The sequence below is a fragment of the Haliotis rubra genome, unplaced genomic scaffold, assembly GCF_003918875.1.
Source record: "Haliotis rubra isolate DU_JTF1 unplaced genomic scaffold, ASM391887v1 Scf1690, whole genome shotgun sequence".
NCBI classification, from domain to species: Eukaryota; Metazoa; Mollusca; class Gastropoda; order Lepetellida; family Haliotidae; genus Haliotis; species Haliotis rubra.
In genome coordinates, this window is record NW_025765659.1 from 50,662 (window position 1) to 63,585 (window position 12,924).

General features: G+C 36.7%; 1 long non-coding RNA gene across 1 annotated transcript; it reads right to left on the reverse strand.

Moving 5' to 3' along the window:
- Positions 1-9,755: 9,755 nt before the first annotated feature.
- Positions 9,756-10,902, reverse strand: LOC124272372. Its single transcript, XR_006897318.1, has 2 exons — positions 10,570-10,902; positions 9,756-9,851 (listed from the first exon to the last, which is right to left on the reverse strand). It is a non-coding gene; the product is annotated as an uncharacterized LOC124272372 (long non-coding RNA).
- Positions 10,903-12,924: the final 2,022 nt, after the last annotated feature.

Sequence of the window (12,924 nt, forward strand, 5' to 3'; positions counted from 1 at the left end):
GATCGGGTGGTCACACTCGCTGACTTGGTTGACACATGTCATCGTATCCAATTTTGTAGACCGATGTTCATTCGGTTGATTATTGGATTGTCTGGTCCAGACTCGATTATTTACAGACCGCCGCCTTATAGCTGTAATATTGATGAGTGCAACAAACAAACACACATTCAGACAAAAACCTCCCGGGAGACTCGGAAAACACTCGTTTTGTATATGTCAGTTAACAAGTTTTCATCCCAAATGAATATTAACAAGGGTGTCATAACGCTTAACTCAATCAGATGACTTCTTTGAGAGGTATTTAGAAGTTGGAGCAGTAAGGAAGGATAACAATATATGGATGAACAACTTCTTTATTGCTGCGAGAGCATTTATAATTATATTAGTTTCTAACACTATTATAACTATTATAACTATTACAAACTTCACAGTCTTAGTTTGTGTGGCTGTGTGTTATCGACAAATGATTTCACTACAGGATTCTGACTTATGGATGTCTTTGTGTGGCTGTGTGTGTACAGACAAATGTATTCACTGCTGGATTGAGCCTTATGGATGTCTTTGTCTGGCTGTGTGTGTACAGACAAATGTATTCACTGCAGGATTCAGCCCTGTGGATGTCTTTGTCTGGCTGTGTGTGTACAGACAAATGTATTCACTACAGGATTCAGCCTTATGGGTGTCTTTGTCTGGCTGTGTGTGTACAGACAAATGATTTCACTGCTGGATTCAGCCCTGTGGGTGTCTTTGTGTGGCTGTGTGTGTACAGACAAATGTACTCACTACATTATTCTGCCTTATGCATGCATGTGCGTGCCTGTGTGTACCGACAAATAGTTTCACTGCAGGATTCAGCGGGCGGGCGGGTGCGGGGCGGGTGGGTGAGTGGGTGTGTAGGTGGGTGGGTGAGTGTGTGGGTTAGTGGGTGAGTGAGTGAGTGAGTGAGTGAGTGGGTGAGTGAGTGAGTGAGTGAGCGAGCGAGTGAGCAAGCGAGTGAAGAAGTGAGTGAGAAATTTGGGTTTCATTATACAAATAAAAGTCTTCTGAAAGCGTTTTGAGTTTATCCTTAAGCCGATTTAACACCGCTATACAACACATATTTGAAGAAAAGGATGACTGGTTTTCTAAAAAACAATCCCATACATATATACACAAGTTCACAACTAAGAAAGTCTTCTTTCTTAAGATAAGCACATATACACCAAGTACTTGGTTTAAACATATTTTTATTCAAATTAAATGGAATAGGGATCGGTGAACAAGCTGTAAGCTTATATGAACACCTCTCCCTTACAAAAACAAATAATAATTACATAGTTTGGCTGTTAGTCATGTATACGCTCTACATAGTCCAAAAGAAGAGAGGTATGTCGACATCATAGGTTGAGAGTAAACAATCATTATCTTGAGAAAAGGGCGTCAAATCTGCCTGATTTTACGATATATAAATGAACAGATTCAAGAATCTGCATATTTACAGGTGCAGTTGCATGGACATTTCCGAATAATACTGAGTCTAATGCATATCGTTTTGGGTAAAAGTACATGTTATTTCGAGTTACAGTATATGTTGGTCAAGTAAAGAAAAAGTGAAAACTATCTTCAACTGTCCACATGAGCATATCGGACTTTCTAAAATGTATCTTTCATATTTGTGAGCGTTGAGGTCACTGCAGCCGAGTCGCACCAAGTACACCAAGTACTTCATCATCCATTCATTCATCCAGTGAAAATCAAGCATATTCTCTGAAGTGAGTGAGTTGAGCTTTATGTTGTTTCTAGCAATATTCAAGCAGAAATATCTTATCGCACCCAGGTGGGGAAACGAACCTAGACCTGCGAGATGACCAGCGAACACATGTCGTATAAGCTTCCCCACCGCACATATACTCTGAAACCTTATGTTCTCAAACATAAAGAAGTTGATCACCATACTCTTTCACCCAAAGTGTTTCACTGTATGAAATCAAATTCAAAACAAGATCACAGTTGTTTCGTACATATGTCTCTGAGAGCACTGCTATAATTATTTAACTTACCAGACTGTCCGTCCTACAGACTTGTGCGTGACTGTGGCATAACACCCAGGGCATCCAGGTCCCATCAACCATATCCACTTGAATATACTGTGTGATTTGTGAGCCATGACAGTGTTCAACTAGATGGTATAGACAGTTTTCTGATGTTTCTGTCGCGTCTGTGTTGATGCATGTTATTTCGTTACACTTAGAGCCAGTGCTGTGTTTCCGATAGCAGTGGTGTGTAACTATTTGGAACATTTTCGTCAGAACAGCACTAAAGTACAGGGTCTGCCTGTACCATAGAATAAATTCTCTTCATGATGTACCCTTCATCATCCCCTATTATTTCCGTAGCAGATATTAGCATTGCTTGATCCGGCTGCTGCGTACTTGGGGCCTTTTAACGACATCTTATTCACACTGAGCGAGTGAGTTAAAATTTAAAGTCACATCGGTAGTATTTCAGTCATATTGTCACTATGAAAGCTTTGTATTAATAAAACATTAACATAAATGGTATGTATATCTGTGAAAAAAGGATAGTAAAATAACTAGAATATCACAGATTTGTATTCACGACACATTGTAACAATCTTACCAGAAATGTAAGTTCATGGACTTGAAGTCCAGTTTAAAATAACGCTTTAAAGATCGGAATTATCTATTGGGATCGTGCACTTTCCAGGGATAAGGGAGATTGTCAATATCTACCATGTTGTAGTGCCGGGTGAAGAGATCATCACTCTCATCGAACTGTAAGCATAAAGAGGTTCAGTGTCATGGATAACCACTTCAGGTTGATTACATACATAGCGAGGTTTCCATGAAGACATGCGGTAGTGGTATAGGGAAGGAGGCCATGAATATAATCAGTCAGTGCCCAATACTTTATTCATACTCAATATGGACATGGTAAATTTAGCGATTGTCATGCTGGAACTTCATGTCATAAAATTACAAAACGTGACTGACAATGAGTCAAAACCTACAGATGAAGTAACTCCCAGTTTTACACAATTTAAAATAGCGCATGTAAAATACCAGTTAATATGTCTGAGCACAATAATGTGTGTGAAACTGAATCTTATGACATTTTATGTAATATGGCTACACCGGACGAGATGATACTCTCAACAAAATGGTACTTGAAAGAAAACCTTTAGGTCTTGTATTTTCATCCCACTCGGCCACCCATTGAAGTAAACAATTACAACTCTGCTGTATAGCTATCAAAGATAGTTTTGCTTATAAGAACATATTCTAAAAATGTAACAGTTTTGACACCTTATGAAGATTTTAGGCTTTAAATACAGAGAAAAATGTCAATCAGAGTTTTTCACAATTTTCACTTGGGTTTCTACAAATACGACCAGTTGTGTCATAATCAGTATAGGTGGCAGGTTTTCAGTGTACTGTGCTGTGCTGTATGCATAAAATATTTCTGCAAACTATTTTTGTTTTTGATTTGTTTTTTAAGTTTTTATCGTTCCTAAGAGTACAAAGGTATACAGCATTTCACATTTTCAGAGTTTGGCACACAGAATTCAAGAATACATACCAATAGTGAGTCTAGGTTTATTGTTGAGTTGGGAATATAGGTAGCCATTTTTTGTCATGATTCTGAGGATTATTATTTTTAATTGCAATGAACTCTTCTACATTGAAAATTTATCTCAAAACAACAAAAAAACTTTGACGTTTTGGAGCATGTTGTTTGGCAGATAAGATAATACGATTCAATAATCTATCAATGTATAATGGTCCAAACCAAGCTAGGTATTTTGTTATTTCAATTGCGTTCTCTGTATGACTGTTCATTCTAACTTCAATTGCAAGTTCATTGAAAAATGTTTGTGTTTCTCTACATTCCCAAAACACATGACAAATACTCTCATTCTGCTCATTACAAACACAGCAAATCAAGTTGTCAACAAGTTTCATTTATAAAAATTCTTTTTTAGTATAGATAATACCATGTAAAACCCTGAATTGGAAATCAAGTACTTTGACATCTTTCAAACCATATCTGTAAGTCATAAAAGTCCTATTCCAATTAAGAGTATCATTAGCAAAGATGATTGCCATTAAAGATACACATTAGGTAACTCTTCATTAGAAATCATGGCATCATAAAAATTCTAGACCCTTTGCGTGATTTCAGTAAATTCAAATGACATTCAGTTATGAGTAAATCAAAAACTGGGATATTTCGTGAGTGTCTAATGGTATATTTCCAAGAATCAGGTAGTATAATCAAAGCATGCAAATAGTCCAAATATGTGGCTATAATACCATAAATTGCCTTCAACAAATTATAAGAAACCAGTTTTGTCACACAGATCCTTAATTGTAAGAATTCCTTTACTTGCCCAGTTTTTATTGTAATGTGTTGTATTTGGTGCAATTGTGATTAAACCATAGAGGTTGGGTTACGATTTCATAAATGCCTCCAGAATCCAGACTTTGTGTTTACAATATTTGTTCCATTCTTTCAAAACATCCTTCCAATGTGAGTTAATTGATCAACATTTTCCAGCAGATTTTAAAATGACATTAAAAGTAATATTACAGGGGTTTTCAATGGTGATATTTCTACAGTATGATCTCAGATTGGCAAGTTTCAATGCTTCACAAAAAGTTGCAGTGTCAACCATCCTTAATCCACCATCTTTTTATATCCTTTTCAAATTGTTCTTTTTGATTGTATCAAGTTTGTCATTACATATGAATTTGAAGAAGATATTCTCCAATGAAGTTGTGAAATCCTTTGGAGAATTTGGCAAAGTATTGAATATCTGAACAAGTTTTGACAAAGCCAATGTTTTTATTAAAGTTATTTTGTCAATCACAGTCAGGTGTCTTTTCCTCCATTGTGCAAGCAGTCTATATATTTTCTAGTCTTTAACTTGTATTAATTACCCGCAAATTGTTCAGATCTGTGTGGAATTTAATTCCCATGACTCCAAAAACACTATTTTGCCATTCTAGTTTAATGTCTTTGCATATTATATGCGTAATATTTCTCTTTGAGACAATCCATATTGCTTTTGGTTTATCAATGTTTATTTAAGTCCTGGCATTTTACTAAAAGTATTAATTTCATCAATAGCAGCCTGTAAGCTTTGTTCACTCCCATCAAGAAATAATTCAGTATCATCTGCATATTGATATAAATTGTACTCTTTATTGTCAATAACAATACCTTTTATGTTCTTATTACGTCTAATCACACAACCAAGTATTTCAGGGGCAAAAATAAAGAGGTACGGTGACAGAGGATCTCCTTGCCTGCATCCGCGTTCATTTACGAAAAATGCAGGATGTTGTTTCACATGTGAGTATATTTATCCAACGAATTATTTCAGGATCAAAACCAAATTTCGCTAAAACAATATTTAAGAAATATTTAGATACTGTATCGAACGCCTTCTCAAAATTTATTAAGAGAAATAATCCTGGCATATTTCTTTTATTAGTTTCAAACATTATGTCATAAAGTAATTTTGTGTTTTCACTGAGAGTTCTGCCTGGAATAAAGCTTGTTTGATTTACATATACAAGGGAATCTAAGGTTTTCTTTAAGCGGTTAGAAATACAAGCGCTAATAAGTGCATTCAATAAAGTAATAGGTCTCCAATTTCTTAAAAGTGTTTTATCTCGGTTAGCTTTAGGTGTTACTAAGTTAGTTATTAGTTATTACTCCTTTTATCATAGTTATAGACATTTTTTTTCTTTTGAAATATTATTGACAAAACTAAAGATCCAAATTTTTAAAAATCAATTGGGAAGCCATCAATTCTAGGGCTTTTGTTATTTTTATATTCTTAACTGCATAGCAAATTTCATTCATGTCAATCTCTTTTTCCAAATTGTTTCTTAAGTCATCACTAAGGATTTCGGTTACAATGTGGGCTATAGGGGTAAAGTCTGTTTCGTCCTGTACTATCAACAGACTAAAGCTTTTTTATAGAAGGATTTTACGTCATCAAGTATACAATCACTCTCTGTTAAATCACCATTGTTGACTGAAAAGGTTTATTCATAGAGTTACTAACATAATTTCTGTTTTCCAAGTGTCAAAAATATTTTGTTGATTTTTCCCCTTTCATACCAAAGCAGCCTTTTTCTATTGATATTCCTCTCATTTCTTCTTCTTTTATCTGTTCAAGCTCAGTTTTATGCTTTGATAGTTCGCCTAGCAAATCGTCACTAATGTTTTGAAAACCTCTTCTTATATCTTCTTCAAGAGTCTTTATTCAAGATTCTAGTTCATCAGTTCTATTCTTTTTACATTTTTTTCAGATATGTGGAATAAGATACACTCTTACCTCTTATTTTCATTAGTAGGGTTTTTATAAATATGCTATCATCAGTCATAATTGACTGGTTCAGGTATTGTGTATTCATCAATGGCTTCTTTTAATGTATTCCTAACTAAGTTTCCATAATCTGGGTTAAGAAGCAAGGAATTATTAAACCTCCCTCTCTTTCTTGGTTAATAGAGTTTGAAAAATAGTAGAATGATCAGATTTATAACCTGGTAAAATATTGGAATCCAAGGTTAGGTCACAAATGTCTTGTGAAATAATGAACAAATCTAATCTAGCTTGTTGCCTGGGACTTTTTCCACCAAGTATATTTCTCTTCAAATATATAAAAGGTTGACATACTTCTAAAATATTGGGGCGGTGGGGTAGCCTAGTGGTTAAAGCGTTGGCTCGTCACGCCGAAGACCCGGGTTCGATTCCTCACATCGGTGTAATGTGTTAAGCCCATTCCTGGTGTCCCCGCCGTGATATTGTTGGAATATTGCTAAACGCGGCGTAAAACTGAACTCACTCACTCCTTCTTCTGATATTCGACAGATTTCAGCCATGTGATGGGTCTAATACTAAGTTCCAATCACAATGACAATTGATTCATTACCGAAATCATGAATATTTTCAAATATGTTTTTATAGAAATTTGGGTTATCGTTATTTGGCCCATAGAGATTAGTAAGTGCAATTCTTCTATATTCTACTGTTAGATCTGTGATGATATAACTTCCATTCTCATCGATAGTTGTTCTATGGATAGTGTAGTAAATATTATTATTGAAAAATATTGCGACGCCTCTTGCGTTAGATTTATAGGGAGCAGTTATACAATGCAAACCCCATTAATTTTTACAGTATTCACATTTTCAGGGGAAATATGAATGTCTTGTAGACAAATAATTAAGTACTTTTTCTTGATAAGTTCATGACTTCTTTTTTTAATTTTGGTGAGCTAATCCTCTGCAATTTGATGAAATCATTTTAATTTTCTTAATCTTGGTTATTTCAAACAAAGAATTTGTTATGGAAACAATAAGGCTCTATACTGGAAATATATACTGGTAAATGGCATGGTAGTTTGGAATTAAATGCACATTCTAAATGTGGTATAATGAAGCATGAGAAGTGAATAAGGTAAATGAAGTGTAACCCTAACTGATGGGAACATTTTTCCGTTACAAAATAAATATAATAAGAAGGTAAAAACAAAGAAATAGACGACGTTCTTTTCTTTACTTCCAAACAGATCATTGACAAAAGTAAGCAGAGACCACAAGTAAATTCCCATATCCAATATACCAAAAAGACTACAATATATGGGACGAAATTTCATAGCGTGTACGAAAGGTTCCATAGGTCATTTATTATGAGTGCGTCTCGTGTACTGTTCAGGCAGAATGCGAGCTAAGGTGGTCCTACAAAGCTAAATAAGTATACTAACATGTACATAATAAAATCATAATCACGTACATGTAAATGAACGCTTGTTTATAAAAAAAGGAAATGGTTACTCACTCGTCACTAGTCTGCAGTCCCAACGCCAAACGTCCTGCTTCACGCGATATTATTAAACAATGTGTAATAACATTGTAGATTCATTAAACAGTGATGTCTTCAACGTGCAATAAAGTCCTATATACATGTTTGCTTGAAGACCCGGTCGTTTACTATTGTCCATATATAGATACCCGCGCAGATCTGGGATAGAATTAATCTATATCAAACCATACTTGTTGTAGTTCATGCATGTAAACATATCCGAGCTGTGTTGATCGATGCGTATAATATTAATTAGTGGATTGTCTGGTCCAGACTCGATTACTTACAGATCGCTATCATATAGCAGGAAATTTGTTGCTTGATCGAGGTGTTAAACAACAAGCATAAATTGCATTCCACCCATTATTACAACAAATCTGTAGACTAAAGCAGTAGTGCAGAGTTTCGTTTCTATGAAACCTAAGATTCCATTCCGTTTCCAAGTCTGTGGACGTAATACTGGCGATTTCCAAACATGTGGTAATATAACTGAGATAGCCCATTGTTCAAGGTGGCGTAAACCAATAACACCCACCTATACCCCTGATTCACTCACTCACGCTCCCAACCCCCCCTGAATTACCAACCCACTCACTCACTCACCGAAACCCCAATAATCCGCTCTTATGAAATACACAATGCCATTTCAGAAAGTTGTCAAAGGTAACATATGTTATATTTGGGATTACACTTTCTCAGTAAAGTACAGATTCTAGTACTTTTTAGGGTTGAGTCCCAAATATAACATATGTTACATTTGACAACTTTCTAAAATTGCATTGTGTATTTCATAGCTTTCGGCCGTGGGAGCCGTGCCAATTAACACTTATCAGAGGGATACACAAAGTCCGCAGTCTAGATTACCAGTTGTCCGACTGTCCGCGGTGGCTGAGCGGTCTAGGCGTCTGACATTGTGTGCTGGCGATTAGGTGCCTGATTCTGAGGGTGTGGGTTCGAATCCCGGATGGGACTCAACCCCAAAAATGTACTAGAATCTGTACTGAGAAAGTGTAATCCCAAATATAACATATGTTACACCCCCTCTTACTAACACAAGCATACCAACAAAACATATATAGAAAAACAGACATGTTTATTGTATAACATTTTTAATTATGACATATATACAAAAATACGGATTTCCACAATGTCTCTACATTAAAGTGTGCCTGCATGGGAAGCCAGGATACCATACAAACAGTACCCCAGGATGAGGTACATCCAATCAGTTACGTTACTAGTATAGATTGTGCAGCTGTTCTGCATCAAATGTTGGACAGTGTCGTGACAATGATAGCACATTAGCAAATCCTTGTCATCTCTTCAAAATTTGCATTTAATTGTTCCAAAAAACATAAAGAAAAAATGGTATGTCCGAACAGTCAATTTGTCTGAGTGATAATACATGGCCGTGGATATTGGATGGTTAACTAAAGACATTAAGCAATGATCTAATGCATGGACGTGTAGTTTCCTATGGTGAGTGAAATCCTTTAGTTATGACTATTATGCCATGTTCTGAGTATTTATGAAACAAATAAAGTATAAAAGGTAAACTACCATATGTCGTATGACATAATTACAACATCCCTGTACAAACACGCATTAACCATTACAAGAGGGGGAGACATTTGCCTTTCAGGTATAGACAATAAAAAAACCCGATGGTTTGTTCCGGATGAATAGATTTTCGCTGCTCTAAGGCAGTATACAAAATATGCCTCGCTATAACGTGGGCGGGAATTCATAAGACTGATGTCGCTTTTTGCGTAGATGCTTATCACAAAAATATTATCATAAAAGCCAAGTCATACAAGTAACTTTTGAAAGTATATTGTCGTTGTCCAGGGAGAGATTAGTGAGATGGGTTTTTTTAACATCCTCTCACATCGATACATGCAGTGTCCTTCTCTTCCGTGACGGTGTAGCGTGATTGCTGGGGATACAGTATTGCAGGTCTACCCGGTTCCAGCTGAAACAGAAAATTGTGATCGTTGTATGACATAAATCAACATGAAACGACATCCAACGGTTGAAAATATACATCCACAATTCTCACCTTAATAACATTTTACGATTGTTTGTTTCTCAGCATTTATGATTTGAAATGTATTCTGTCACGTAAAATGTTCCCTTTTAGACATTTTAGCCCCGCGTAGCCTGTGGTCAAGTAATAAAAAACACGGATCGTTGTCGGCAATTTAAGCGTACCATATCTGTATCATTACTTTATTTCAATGGTTTCTGCAATTTTAAATTTGACCTTTCCAGCGGGTTTTGGCAGTTCAAAAAATACAATATCCTTGTATCATGGATTCGTGGACAGGTAATACAAAACAATAAGAATGCACAATGCCAGTTAGAAATTAAAGCGATCACATGTGACATGTTATATGTTACATTACACTTTCAAAGTACAGGTTCTAGTACTTTTGTTGGGTTGAGTCCCATTCGGGATTCGAACCTACACCCTCAGAGTCAGGCATAATCGCCAGCACACAAAGTCAGACGCCTAACCCACTCAACTATCGCGGCATCCACGAAGTGCCTGACTCTGAGGGTGCGGGTTCGGCGAATATTGACGATCGCATAATGTGTTAAAGGGAAACAACTCTGCATAGCTCTTTGCAGTGCCTCTGATGACCGGATTCAAGACCTCCTCTAAGTGTAAGATGGTTCTGTTAGTTTACCAGTGACTCCGTGCATCTGATAGTTCCCGCTTCTTGCTCTCCTCTTCTTGATGCTGCTACCGCGACACGTGGAGTCGTACAACAGAACTGCTACAACGAGGATCAGCAGGGTTGCAACAGCAGCAATGGCCCCATAGTTGGCCTCATCAGAGGCTAAAACTTGTTCCACTTTGTCCGACATGTTTGCTGGAAAAGAACATATTTATATAATCTTCATGGAATACTAGTACGTTACGATCTGCTGTGTGTATGTCGCCTTTGCCCGATGCTGGTATCGTTGTTCATGCTATAGTCCGTTTGGCTCAAAACAGACAGATGAATAGAAATCTAACGGGAAAACTAATAAACATATAATATAGCACAAGTTTTATGAAACACTGATCATAATCAAACATCAGACCAACTCTGTGAGGTTTTGCAGAATTTTTTTGCAGAATTTATGTCCTAAAAAAAAGTTGTTTAACAAACTGTCATTAAAATATTGACACAGTTCATTATTTGTTACGAGGAGGAGTGCAAAGAGAGGAACAGCCAGGTGTCCGAGAAAGGATAGAGATGGCACAGCACAGATTAATGAATCAATGACTTTGTCGGCACTTGTGCTCGTGCTTCTCGTACACCTGCTTGTTCCTCTCTTTGTCAATGTCTTTGTTATTGAGCAATCGGTTCCCGAAAAATTCTAACATTTGAAACACCCGGTTCCGCCTTAATACCATAAATTAAACATTTCCTAACTTTTTAAAAACTTAAGGACTGCGATGAAGATTCACTGTTCATTTTGTCGGCTCATTTTGACACCAATCGAAAACTTATGTGAAAGTTGTATGTATCCATTTTAAACAACATGGTCAGTCACCGACAACGGGTAGACACAAGGGGTATGCGAGTTATCAATATAACCCAATGACCCATTTGTCTAACCCATGCAAGCGACCTTCTTGGGCTTGCACTTGTATTGTTGCATACCGTCTCGATCCCCGGTGTTATTGTTCTGTTTGGAAGATATGAATATGCATAAGTGCCCATAAAATGTCCTGTGTATGATGATGGGGGTAAGCAGAAAGGGAATTCTCTCGACTCCAATCAGGATTTTCCAACATGGCGTTTCACGATTGTTGAAAGTAGTCCTCTTTGCTGGGCGCGGCCGTATGTTTTACATTCATTGGGAAATGAAAGCAATGACACGTGCACGGTTCACGTAATCTGAATACAGGAATTACAATGGATATAACGCAATTAAAGACTTTGTATTATCATTTCCTCGCATTATGGGTTTTCGGACATTTTCTTTGTTCGTCGTTTGTCGCCACATTTACAACTATAAAACACGTCACTATAGCTTATAAAAGATGACTTTGTGAGCTGATGTGTTTTGACGTGAGTGGTTGTTTGGTGTGTCTGGACGTGTTTGGGTGTAAAGTCGTTTGTTTTCAAGTGTGTTGATGTTGATGCGTTTGTAGGTAGGCATATCTTTGTTGTTTGGGTGGGTGTGCATTTATGTGGATGTGAGTTAATGTGTTATAAGTTTTAGGGTGTGAGTTGTTATATTTGAGCGCGTGTGCGTGTGAGCTGATGTATTTTTATATGTGAACTTGGTGTTTATAAATGGACGCGTGTAGATGTAAGTTGCTGTGTGTGGATGTTGGTTGATGTTTAGATGTGTTGATGTCAGTTGATGTGTGTGAATGTAGGTTGATGTGTGTGTGTGTGTGTGTGTGAGAGAGAGAGAGAGAGAGAGAGAGAGAGAGAGAGAGAGAGAGAGAGAGAGAGAGAGAGAGAGAGAGAGAGAGAGAGAGAGAGAGAGAGAGAGATGAGAGATGAGAGAAATGAAGTGAAAATTTTGGGCCATACGTGTAGACGGTGTGTTGAAAAGGTTCATAGTGAGTATTTTGAAACGTTTTTGTCAATCAGTCAAAAACTGCATCATGTGCTGTACTTTGAGAAACTGGCAGATATAATTTGTGTGTACAATTATTAGTCAATGTGTATCAAATATTAGTGCCGAATTATTCGTAGATAAACAAATGCCTGTAATATGATGAAAGTCTGTGATGACAACGGAGGCACAAACTGGGTTTCACATGTTCGAATGTTTTTATTTACAACAGGACATTCCTGTGTCTGGTTAGCCCAAGATTGTGGCGATGTTAATCACTTCATGTTAGATTTGAAACAATACTGTATTGATATTAATATACAACACTGAAATAGAAATATAAGTAACTCATCATTGCTTGTAAATTACAGTACATTTAAGTCACTTCTAGAACCTGAACTGTATATTTCCTGTGGCGCATTAAACAAAGACTTAATGCGAATGTTAATCAAATTTCGATGTCAAGCACATAACTTGAA